General features: G+C 48.0%; 1 protein-coding gene across 1 annotated transcript in view; it reads left to right on the top strand.

The window, feature by feature from the left end:
* The first annotated feature begins 6,884 nt into the window (after positions 1–6,884).
* LOC134965845 (FXYD domain-containing ion transport regulator 3-like) overlaps positions 6,885–12,606 on the top strand; it is a 39,711-nt gene continuing 33,989 nt past the window's right edge. Inside the window, exon 1 of the mRNA XM_063942224.1 lies at positions 6,885–7,071. The gene's annotated coding sequence lies outside the window, so the exon portion shown is untranslated. The remainder of the gene's footprint in view (positions 7,072–12,606) is intronic.

Below are 12,606 nucleotides of genomic sequence, written 5' to 3'. Positions count from 1 at the left end.
AGGATTTATTTATTTTTGGTGTCGTTTTCTTCGTAGAGTGACCGGGATCCCAAATTAGTGCACCGCGTCCCCTCGCATGGCTCGCTTCGCTCACCATGCTTCGGGCATGGTGCCTTCGCTCCGCTACCGCTTTGCTCGGCACACTTTACCGTTCCAATCGTAGTCCACGTGGATCGTTAAGTATGAAAAAATTCAAAAAAAGAAAAAAATGTAAAAAACATGTCGACCTTTAGACCTGTCGACCTATCACATGTCGACATAGAAACCCTGTCGACCTTCCATCCATGTCGACCTAGTGACTGTCGACCTATAGTGGTCGACCTAAACATTGTCGACCTAGACACTGTCGATCTTCAGACCGGATCCCAGATGCAGACTCCTCCGAATTAATGACGCAAGGAGAATTGGAGACGGGACAATGCAGAGATAGGATTTGGGGGGATGCTTTGTGTTCTAATGTCTCATTTAAATCTTGTGATCATCTGAAACAATAGCATACACTGCTTTGCAATAAACTGTCTGTAGGCACAGAGAAGCCATGCTGGGCTGGCGGTGTAATGGAGACTGAATACAATAACATCCCACACTTATATACTGCAGCTCAGATACTGCAAGCAGATAACTCCGGACTAGATCAAAGGAGTAGTGGACACCATTGTGCTGATACAGTAGTTCTTCACAGAATAACCAGCCGCCCAGCAGCAAGGAAAACTCTTTCATTTCTATTTGTATCCCTGTTTCTGTTTCATGCGACAATTATTTGCAATGATAATTTTAGTGAAGATTCAAAACTGTCCTTTCTAGAAGGTAAAGATGGAGTGAGAAATATGTTCTTCTTATATGTGGGGTTAGATAGTGTTGCAATTGCAGTAGCAGACTAACACTTATGCTCCAGTGGAGATTTGCGCGATTTTGCCGCATGCTGGCCGGACACGTTATTATATAGTCCAAGTACAGTAATGGCGGGTTACAGACCGGGTCAAAGGCACATATACACTTGAGGAAGCTATGTTATTTGCAGTTGGCCACGGGCAGGGGAAAATATCTAATCACTTTGACGTCAGTCACCAGCATTACTAGTGAAAAGCCTGTGATTGGCTGTTTGCAAGCATTCCACTCATGGGTGCAGCTATAGAGGATGCAGGGGATGCCATTGCTATGGGGGCCCAGAGGCTTAGGGAGCCCGGCTTTCTTGCACCAGGTTATATCGTTTACCAAGTTGTCTATCAATATGAACTGGGGCACTACATTGCAGCATAATATGTACTGGGGTCACTGTGTGGCATAATGTGAACTGGGGGTCACTAGGTACATAAAAGTGAACTGGGGATCGCTGTGTGGCATAATGTGAACGGGGTTATTGTGTGGCACAATGTGAACAAGGGCACTACTATGGGGCATAAAATGAGCTAGAGCACTACTATGGGGCATAATATGAACTAAAGCATTACTCTGGGGCATAATGTAAATAAGGGCACTACTATGGGGCATTAGATGAACTAGGGCACTACTATGGGGCATTAGATGAACTAGGGCACTACTATGTGGCATTAGATGAACTAGGGCACTACTATGGGGCATAAGATAAACTAGGGCACTACTATGGGTCATAAGATGAACTAAGGCACTACTATGGGGCATAAGGTAAACTAGGGCACTACTATGGGTCATAAGAAGAACTAGGGCACTACTATGGGGCATTAGATGAACTAGGGCACTACTATGGGGCATAAGATAAACTAGGGCACTACTATGGGGCATAAGATAAACTAGGGCACTACTATGGGTCATAAGATGAACTAAGGCACTACTATGGGGCATAAGATAAACTAGGGCACTACTATGGGTCATAAGATGAACTAGGGCACTACTATGGGGCATAAGATAAACTAGAGCACTACTATGGGGCATAAAATTAACTAAGGCACTACTCTGTGGGATAAAATATACTAGGACACTATTCTGAGGCATTAAAATGAACTAGGGCATTACTGTGGGGCATACGATAAACTAGGGCACAACTGTGGGGGCATAAGATGAACAAGAGCACTAGCATGGGGCATAAAATGAGCAACTGCTGCAGAGAGGTGCTGGGCCCCTTCATCATGGTGCTGTGGGGCCCAGAAACTTTTTGCTACGCCCCTGGTTTCTCTGATGCTATTTGATAAATAAAACATATAGCTACACAAGAGTGCATGGGAATGTGTGTGTGTCCGTGGCATGTGCCCCTGGAGTAAACCATGCACAGGTGTTAGAGTTGCCACCAGCCACGCGTCATAAAAAAGTTAGATGATTATAGAGGCACCGCAGGGCGTAGGGGAGTGGAGGGGCAAGGGGCAGATACACAGCACCCGGGCTTGTCTGGGGCTCAGACCCTACCAGTCAGTGTAACCAGTCTCCTCGTGCAGCATGCAGCTCTGCTGAGTATCAGAGTCTGCACATCCGGGTTTGTCCATGCCCTCACATGCCAACCATACAGTATCTCTAGGCAGCCTGCATCTTCACTGAATGTAATTATAGTTTCATCTTTATTGGACTGTTTAAAATTTGGGATATTACCAGGGAGTGGGCCATAATACTGTATTACCACGAGGCTTTCCATGGTTACCTAGAATCAGTTGTGAACTATGAACCTATGAGCTCGCAAAGTCTATAATGACTGCATAGAACCCGCATGGTTAGCTGTACCCCGCCAGGCTGCCTGCAATGGAATTCATAACAGGTTTTCTGAAATCCCACACAGCCTCAGGCATTACATGAAATGAATCAATTATCTGTTGAAAACACAGATTGTGCTGGACACTTGCAAGAAGAAAGTACTTTAATAGCGCTGCCTGCTGAGATCAGTGTGATGGTACTGTTCTAGAACAGGAGAAAGGAGCATCCCAGCAATAAGCCAGCCACTCAAAAGATAAATTCAGATTTTTGCCAATTTAGACTACTTGTGGGTTGGCAGATGACCACAGAAGGCCTGAGCATACAGATACAGTATCCTCCCTACACCAAAAAAAGGTCCCCCTGCAGTCTTATGACTGCTTAGCTTTGGTTATGTGTGTGCAGTCGTGGGGAAGGGAGCACCTGTTGGAGCTTACAATCTATATTCCCTATCACCAGGCTTGGACAGGCCCACAGGGGTACAGGGAAAACCACCAATGGGCCCTACTGCCTGGGGCCCCACCTCAGGGCTGGTTCGAGGGCCCTCTGCGCCCCGGGCAGGAAATGGGCGTGTGGCTTAATGCAGGGGGCGTGGTCAGCTACGCCCCCTGTATAGTAGTAGCGCCACTTAAATGCTCAGCGGTGCGCGATGACGTCATCGCGCACCGCTCAGCAAAGGTCCTCTCCACGAAGGGAAACTAGACGCTACGCGTCTAGTTCCCTTCACAGGGGACACAGCTCACAGCCGGGGGACACAGCGGGCAGCGGAGGGCACAGCAGTGGCGGATCTTGCCATGGTGCGGCGCCCTCCGGATGGCGCCAGCGCCCTCCGGAAGGCGGCGCCCCGGGTAAAAGTCCTGCTTGCCCGTGGCAAGATCCGCTACTGCCCCACCTCCTGCTCTAAAGATCAGGTTCCAGTCTGTGCATTTGAATTATACATTATACACGTGTTACCTTATACTGGACTATGGTGTATTTTCTTTAGTGCATTGCTGTTATTAATCTGTTATTACTCTGGTACATTATCATGCATGCAGCATCTTAATTTACTGTATATATTTATGAAGGGGCCCAGACATTGCACTCTCTAATGGTTAGTCAAACCAATGAGGCTGCAAGCCACACCTCCACTGTAGACTGGCCACACCACTAACATAGGCCCCTACCACTGCATTCCCCCGATGGGCCCTACATGCCCCAGTCCGACACTGCCTATCACATGCAGGGCTGTCTTTCATATGGGCTCACTGGGCAGTTGCCTAAAGGACACCAGGAGTATTAGGTCCCTAGGCTGATAGCTGAAGGTCCCCTTTCTCCAGGGGTACCATATATTTTTTTTTAAATGGCCCTGGGATTGAGATATCCGACTTCAAAGCAGTGGTCCTCATCCAAGCCTGTTAATTGCTCTACCCAGCCAGATATCTCGGGTTCTGTCTGATTTCCTGAGGGTCCATTTTTCTGAGGGTATGCTCCAAAAGCTGGGACTCTCCCCTTTCGGTGGACACTAGCAGCTTGTCTCTACTATGCACAGAACCAGAGATATCAGCCTTCCAGCAGCTGGTCCTTGCTCCAGCTCCACACGCCTGGTATGCACTTGCAGCTTTATATTTTTGTGGGTGGATTGCTCTGGCTCCTGACCTCTGATCTCCAAGTCCCCAGGACCTCCTGCAAGGTGTCCCCAGGACCTCCTGAAAGGTGGTACTCGCTAATTTTTTATCCCATTCAAAGCTTAGAAATCTATTTCCAGGAACTGGAGGTATCTGCAGTCAAGCAAGCTGCCCTCCCACCAGAAAACTATGAATATGATGCCCACCTCTCCCCTGCATATTAAATGCCCCCTACTACCCTGGAAGTTATGTACTGGGGCCCTTTTATTTAGCCCAATGCCCCTTCTACAATTTAGTGTTCTCCCTCCTGCCCCATCTCCCACCATCTGTGCAGTAAAGTAGTAATTAGCAGAAATTACTGCTCCAGGTCCCACATGCTGAGTGGAAGACAGAATACCCACTACTGTCCGCGGGACATCAAAGCTGCTGCTGAGAGCATCCCCAATACCTACCACTGGAGGATGGGTAGGGGCTCCAGTGCATTGCTTTGCCCAAGGGCCTACACTGCTTTTAAAACGGCCCTGATCACTTGTACACGCACACACATTCACACTAGGGTTAATTTTGTTGGGAGACAATTAACCTAATAAATACCTCCCAACTTTGAACTTGGTGCAAGCGGGACACATGCGCGGCAAAGCCGCGCGTTCCCAAAAAAGGGGCGTGGTCTAGGTAAAGGGGCGTGGCTTCATGGGAAGACCCACGATCGCGAGCCATGCCCCCGTTTTCATCACTGAGGGGGCATGCCCAGCGCTCTGTGAGCCGCTGGCATGCCCCCTCTCCCTCGGACTCCAGTGAATAGGCGCTGTGATTCACCGCTGCTCTGCTAAGCAGGGCAGCGAGAAACAGAGCCTACCAACTGCCCCCCCCCCCACCGCGGGACACTGCGGCCCGCGGGTGGGACAGCGGGACAGTCCCCAAAAACGGGACTGTCCCGTGAAAATCGGGACAGTTGGGAGGTATGCTAATGTGTAAGCATGTACATGTGTTTAGGGCAGACTAGATGGGCCCAGGGGCGGATTTAGGGGTGAGTGCACCCCTAGGCACAATAGCAATAACGACCCTGCCTAATTTTATCATTTTTATTGATTGGCTATCATCAAATGAGGGCTCATAACCAATCTAGTAGAATAAGAAAAAAGCCAATGTTACATTTTTAATTTTTTATTTTGTGTACATCTTAACTAAGTAGGAAAACTTACAGGGGCAGTATGTGTATGTCGGTATTCATATAGTAGGTCGATAGTCAATAGGTTGACACCATATGGTCGACGTGAGGTTTCCCCCCATTTTTTTTACTTTTTCATACTTTACCATCCAATTGGTAATGGTAACCTGTGCCGAGAGCAGCGGTAGTGGAACAAGGGGACACGGTACAGTTATTGGGGTTCCACATGCTAAAACGGAGAAAATGACACCAAAATTAATTAAAAAACATCATGTGTCGACCTTTTCATGTGTCAACCTTTCCCGTGTTTAACTTTTCTCAATGTTGATATTTTGTCAATGTTGACCTTGTGCATGTTGACCGTTTGGGGTCAACCTAGACCAGGGGTAGCCACCCTGGTCCTCAAGAGCTACCAACAGTTCACGTTTTCCAGGTCACCCAGCAGGTGCACAGGTGCACTCATTATTCACTGACACATTTTAAAAGACCCACAGGTGGAGCTAATCACCTAACTTGTGATTCTGTGAGGAGACCTGGAAAACATGAACTGTTGGTAGCTCTTGAGGACCAGGGTTGGTTTCCCCTGACCTAGACACTGCCGACCCAATACCTGTTGACCTTGTATACAAACCCGTGCATTTCCTATGCACTTACACTCCACTGAAGATGGCATATGGTACAGTACAGAGGAAATATTGTGCAGGTACTGGTACATTTCAGGCTGACAGTACCACCACAAGCACCCAAGTGCTGCCCCTAGGCACGTGCCTCATGTGGCCAAACTCAAAAGCTTCACTATTCAGGGTTTAGTCTTTAGTGAATAGGGGTCAGATCATAATCCCCATTGATAATAATGGGGACTGTGATCTATAGTGCTAATTAGCATTCTGCAGGGGATTTCTGTATGGGGGCCTAAATCCATCAAGCTTGGAGCATGACAGCTGGATTCTTCACCGTATCCAGACGGCGCCGATTCCCGCACTCCGTTCCTTCCTTCTGAAAGACACAGGGATCTTGTGCACATGTGCGATTGAACCCCAGTACAGGCGCCCGTACTAGCACCGCCGGCGATAGGAACCGCAGGGACAGCTGCTCTTCGGATCAGCTGGCTCCACCCCAGAGCAATTCGCAATTGCTCCGGTGATTTTGTATCCAGCGCTTCTACTCGCAGCAAGTGGGATAACTGATTATCGGGGGTCACTCATGCCGGCTCACCATTGCTCAGGGTTATTAGAGCAACTCATAAACATTACTGAGACTGACCACATGCAATGGGCACAACATAAACTAACTTTCAGGCAAGGCATTCATGGCTGTACTGGGGAGCAGATATCACTGCAGCCTGCGTAGCCTCAGAGCATTGACAAATCCTCAGTGTAATTCATGTCTCAGCAGAGCCATGGAAGAGTTAATGCAGAGACTCCTTCATCTGGCTGCAGCTGGGCTGATTATCTGCACAGTGGGTGGAGGTGTCTGGCAGTGCAGCCACTGGGGCCTGTCCTCACCTGTGTGCTGGGAGGGGCAGATCAGAGGCAGAGGATAGTACACAGCTAGACCCAGTCTGAGCTGCTCTGGGCTGGTCCCTCTCACTCCATCTCTGTCTCCCCAAACTCTGGTTCTGCTCTCTCTATCTTCTGGAAGGTAAGAAGAGTCTCTGTGTATTGGCTCTGGCATGTACTGACTAGATCTAGCAGGTCTCCCTGTGAGCTTGCACTCTGTTTTATGTATCAACATTGCTGGAAAGATGCAGGAACCTGTTGCAAGTTTGTTACAATTACTGGGCTGGAGTAACATTTTATTTTTGTGTTGTTTTTTTGTTTGTTTTTTCCATTCTGAGTGAGTGTTAGCTCTTGTGGCAAGTAGATTATTCTCATTCTATATGTTATTTATTTTAAATTTGTAATGTTGTATGGTTTCGGGGGTGGTTGTGATGACACTAATGCAAAAACAAGAAATCCAAGTTCTAGCCTTGTTGGATTTTGTCCCCTGGGCAGCAAGAAGTATAAATGCCCTCAGACTATTTTTCAACAATGATGTTTTCCAGTGTGAATCGCACCAGCAGCTGAAGTGACTTTACTTCTTGTGTAATATTTTATTTATTGTTGTTAGTCCTGAATAGCTGTTTGTGTATATATTTAGTCGTAATGACCCATATTCTTAATTTACAGGTGTTTATAATGTTACAAGGTAATTGGGCGCGACCTGCTGCAGACAAAATAAATATATTATACACAGGGGGTGGAATAAACAAGACACCACTTTTTATACTGTAGTTATTACAAGACTGTCAAACTCTATTCACGTGTGTGTGTGTGTGTGTGTGTGTGTGTTTTGTCTGGAAGTATTTAAAAAAAGCTTCCTAATACATGTATATAGCAGTTGTGCAATGCCGGCTCCACTGTACAGAACAGTGTGATTCCAGGGTGTGGACAATGAATCCAGAATTAGCCCCACTTGATATTTTACTAAATATTCAATTTGATTTTATCCTGTAAAAAAAATATTGCGTTTTAATCTAAAATATGAGATTATTTTTTTTTTTTTTTCAATAGAAAGAAATATTTTTTTTTAATGTGTGTACACCAGTGGTTCCCAAACTTTTTTGAATCCCAGCACCTAAAGGGCCCTACTCACTGGCCGACCCGCCGCCGAGCTGCCCGACGGCGGATACGGCCGACGAGCGACCCGGCGGCGGGGGGGCAGTGACGGGGGGAGTGAAGTTTCTTCACTCCCCCCGTCACGCGGCTGCATTGAAGTGCAGGCAAATATGGACGTGATCGTCCATATTGGCCTGCATGCACAGCCGACGGGGGACCAGCGATGAACGAGCGCGGGGCCGCGCATCGTTCATCGCAGGAGTCTCCACACTGAAAGATATGAACGAGTTCTCGTTCATTTATGAACGAGATCGTTCATATCTTTCAAAAAATCGGCATGTGTGTAGGGCCCTTTAGAGTATCAGAATTACGTTCACAGCACCCCTAGGCCAAAAGTTTCTAATTGAGAAATTTAGAAATAGATATTACAGTATATGAAGTAAATTGTGTCTATATGTCCTCCTTAGGCTCAGTTATATGGTGAGGGACAAGGTTTGCTTGTGTTTGTCCACATATTTTCTGATTGGCAGCCGCCAGCACTGGTTTTGCCTATTACATTGACCATAAATAATTTGATTTGTTCCTGTACCACCGACCCAAGGCTCCCCTGCAAGTGTCCTGAGGCACCCCAGGCTGCCGCGGCACACAGTGTGAGAACTACTGGTGTACACTATAGATATTCAGGAACAATGTACAGAATACTAAACCTGCATAACTGCCACCATTTGAAACCTTTGCGGCACATATCTGCACGTTGCTAGACTCTGGATCTGCCTATGCTCTGCAATCTCCCTGACTGCATCTTACCCACGTTATGTAGCTGTTCTTTTCTAGGGACAAAAAAAAGAGATACTGTACATTCAAGTAGGATCATCCGTGCCATTTCCCTGCATTGGTTATAAGGCTCGGGTGTGGTTCATAGAGTCGACAGGGTCTAGGTTGACCGCTATTGGGCGACAGGGTCTCTAGGTCGACAGGTCAAAAGGTCGGCATGAGTTTTAAATGTTTTTTCTGGTGTCGTTTTCTCCATACTGTGACTGGGAACCCTAATTAGTGCACTGTGTCCCCTCGCATGGTTCTCGGCACAGGTTACTATTCCCAATCGTAGTCCGCGTGGATCGTTAAGTATGAAAACGTTCCAAAAAAAAAAAGTGGAAAACTCTCCTATAACCTAGAGACCTGTCATCCTAGTTACTGTCAGTCAGGAAGCTGATTGGCTGGTACTTTATCACTCTTTGGGGGGGGGGGGGGGGGGATTAAATTGTTTGAAAAGTCGGTTGGGGGTCTGTTTTTTTCCTGTCTATTAGATGGGAAAAACAGACACCCAACCGACTTTTCAAACAATTGAATACCCCCCTTTATCTCCACTTTATTACTTTTTAAGGCTTAATACATTTGGGCCAGTGATCTGTATGGCTACATGCATTTTAAAGGTTTCTTGTAAAACACAATAACACGGGCAAGCCCTGTAAGCAGCGGTATCACCGGGTGTGGTGACACCCGGTACACACGCTGGATCTCCCATGCCCAGGATGCATACTTGCAGTGAAAACGGTGTGTGGTCACACATAAAGAGGGCGTGGCCATATAAAGAGGGGGCGTGTCCTCACGGGGGATCCCAAGATCATCTCCATAGATGCTGGGCTGCGCCCGTAAACAGTCTTCCTGTACTGTCCATAGCTATAACAAGGGCCGCGTACTGCAGGAGGTAACTGTAGAGGAGCCGGCATTTACGTGTCATCCCCTCCGAGGGTGACACCCGGATGCGGACTGCAACCCCCTTATGACGCCACTGCTGAAAGTATCAGTGTCTTCATCTACAAGTAGCTCTTACTAATTGCTGTGGGGCTCATTTACATTTGGATGTAAGTCATTCTCATGACGCGCCTCTCCGATGTAGCAGCGCACGTCCGCGCTTATAGGTGTTACTTTCACAATCTTCCTGAAATTCTTTTTCAGAAGTAAGCAGTAGGATATATCTCCAGCAAAACTTTCCTACTTGCGGGAGACTCATGATTTTTCGGCCAGTCCCCCGCACCCATGAAAGGACGGCCAGATCTCCCATATCCCGCCCACTTCCTAGTGAAGCCGACATGACAAGGAGATTGATCTTTGGGGGGAATTGTGGCACCGTTTGTGGGTGGGGCTTATTGATGCGCATTGGTGTAATTCAACCCCTGCCCACGGGCACACGAATCGCAACATTGTGGGTTGGGGCCTAGTGACGGATTGCCTGGCCCTGCCTCCCGAAGTGGCAAGCCGCATTTCCGCTCTCCTCCTCCTGTGGTAGCGAAGGAAAATTCTAATATTTTGGGATTATTAGAGCCATTTTCAGGGAATATCAGGTGGCCCAATCAGGGCCGGTTCTAGACCTTGTGGCGCACAGGGTGAAAGTTTCCTTTGGCAACCCAACCCCCCACCCCCATCCCCAGGTAAAACAAAATAGGGGCGTGGCTTTGGAGGGAAGGGGCGTGGCCACCATTACAGCCCCCTATTGGTTGTGCCTCCAGTGGATTTGCCCGCTGTAGTTGTGCCCCCAGTAGTGCCGCTTACAAACACAAAAAAACAAACACACAATACTTACCAGCCCCGCTCCTCGACCGCTGCTGCGCTGCCCTCTGTCTCTGGCCACCCGGTCCTCTCTATATGGGAGAGAGGTCACGACGTCTCTCGCGTAGCGGCGCCGCACAGACACTAGAAGCCAATTTTGACCTCTAGCGTCTGACAGTGGCACCTGCTGCAGCCGGGGTGCGGGTGGGTGGGCGCCTGTGTGGTAACTGCGGACCCGCCCTGCTGGCCCGTGCCTAGACCGCTACCGGGCCTAATAAATCCGATGTGTTAGAGCGACTGACATGGTTTTAGGGTTTCTCTTCATGACTACAAGCTGGGTTTATATGTCTGGATATAGATCATGTAGGTAGTAAGCACAACGGCAGGTGTATGCTAAAGAGCGGATTGCCGTCCCACCTTGGATGCAAATATTTAGCATTTCAAGGCTGGCACTCCGCACTGGCAATTGGTAACTGGGCCCGGTGCCATACTGTAAACTGCTGAAGGGCTGGGAAATAATGTAACATGTGCAGAGCGCCTCTCTAGGCTGTATAAATTTATTTGAAAAGACCTTAAGGTAGTGGTTCACAAAATTTTTAATCACGGCGCCCTAGAGAATCAGAATTTTTTTTTTTTTTTTTTTTTTTTTTTTTTTACGACACCCCTAGGCCAAAGGTTTCTTATTGAGGAATTTAGAAAAAAGTATAAAATGAAGTAAATTGTGTTTGTCATCCTTAGGGTCAGTTATATGGTGGGGGACAAGATTTGTTTCTGTTTGTCCACATATTTTAGGATCGTCAGCAGAGCCGATCCTAACCAGTATGATGGCCTAGGCAAGATTTTGGCTGGTGCCCCCTAGCACCACTGCTAGTTCCACCTCTGACCCTGCACCCCTTTCCCACAGGGCCGAATTAAGGGTGGTGAGGGCCCAGGGCAACGTAGATTATGGGGACCCCCACCTACAATTGCTGGCAATGCTTACAACCCCCTCCCAGGCCGTGCACACGCGAACATACATGCGCACATACAGACTGTCACTTACATAGCAGCAGGGAGCGCAGACAGACACCGACGGCTGTCACTGTCTCACGGGATTTCCCTGTTCCGCGAAACTGACTGTGGGGGAGCTCCTCGGCGGCCGCTGTTACTGAACAGCTGAGCCGCCGAAGGTAGACTCCTGAAAACGCAGGGTGCGGGGAACCCTAATGTGTGGAGGCCCCAGGATGGCTGCCCCTGTCGCCTCCGCCTTAATCCGGCTCTGCTTTCCCAGCACCCTCACCCATAGCAGTCCTCATTTTTGGTGCGATAGGCCTATATTTTAAGTAGGTACTGTGTGCACATTCGGCGCACAGCCCAAAAAGGGGCGTGTTCTTGCTAGAAAGGGGCATGGCCATTGGCCACATAATATTGCCCCCAATTCAATTCAGGCCACACAGTAGTGCAACTTTATTCACATTTTATCATGCGATGGTGCCGCACATTATTAATGCATGTATACACGACACACACAATGCCCCTTACACTTATGTCGGACACTATATTGCACAACCAACCCTCCCCCTTCTTCCCTCTGCTTGGATACAGATGTGTCCTCATACATCTTGACTCAATATGCCATGCAGCAGGAGATGCCTGGTGTGAGTCAGCTGGCAGCTCTGCAAACGTCAGGCGCCTTTTTTTCCAGAAATGCATCTTATTTGCATTCCGATGTGACTAGGGATGCACAAGCAGCTTCTGCTATATTCTGTGTGACTGTGGCTGTATCTGCATATGAAATGCTATGTTACAGTAATTTCCAGGAATACGCTGTAACGTAGCATTTCGCATACAGATAAAGCTGCAGACACACAGAATATAGGCATGCTGCATATCATTTTGATCAGCAGAAGCTGCTTATGCCTCTAGGCATTTGCCTAGTTTGCCTATGCCTAGGGCCGGCTCTGATAGTCAGCTAGCAGCACTGGTTTTGTCTATTACACAGGTTCTCAAACTCGGTCCTCAGGACCCCACACGGTGCATGTTTTGCAGG

Source organism: Pseudophryne corroboree, chromosome 10 (genome assembly GCF_028390025.1).
Source record: "Pseudophryne corroboree isolate aPseCor3 chromosome 10, aPseCor3.hap2, whole genome shotgun sequence".
Lineage (NCBI taxonomy): Eukaryota > Metazoa > Chordata > Amphibia > Anura > Myobatrachidae > Pseudophryne > Pseudophryne corroboree.
This window is presented reverse-complemented; position numbering and strand designations above follow the sequence as displayed.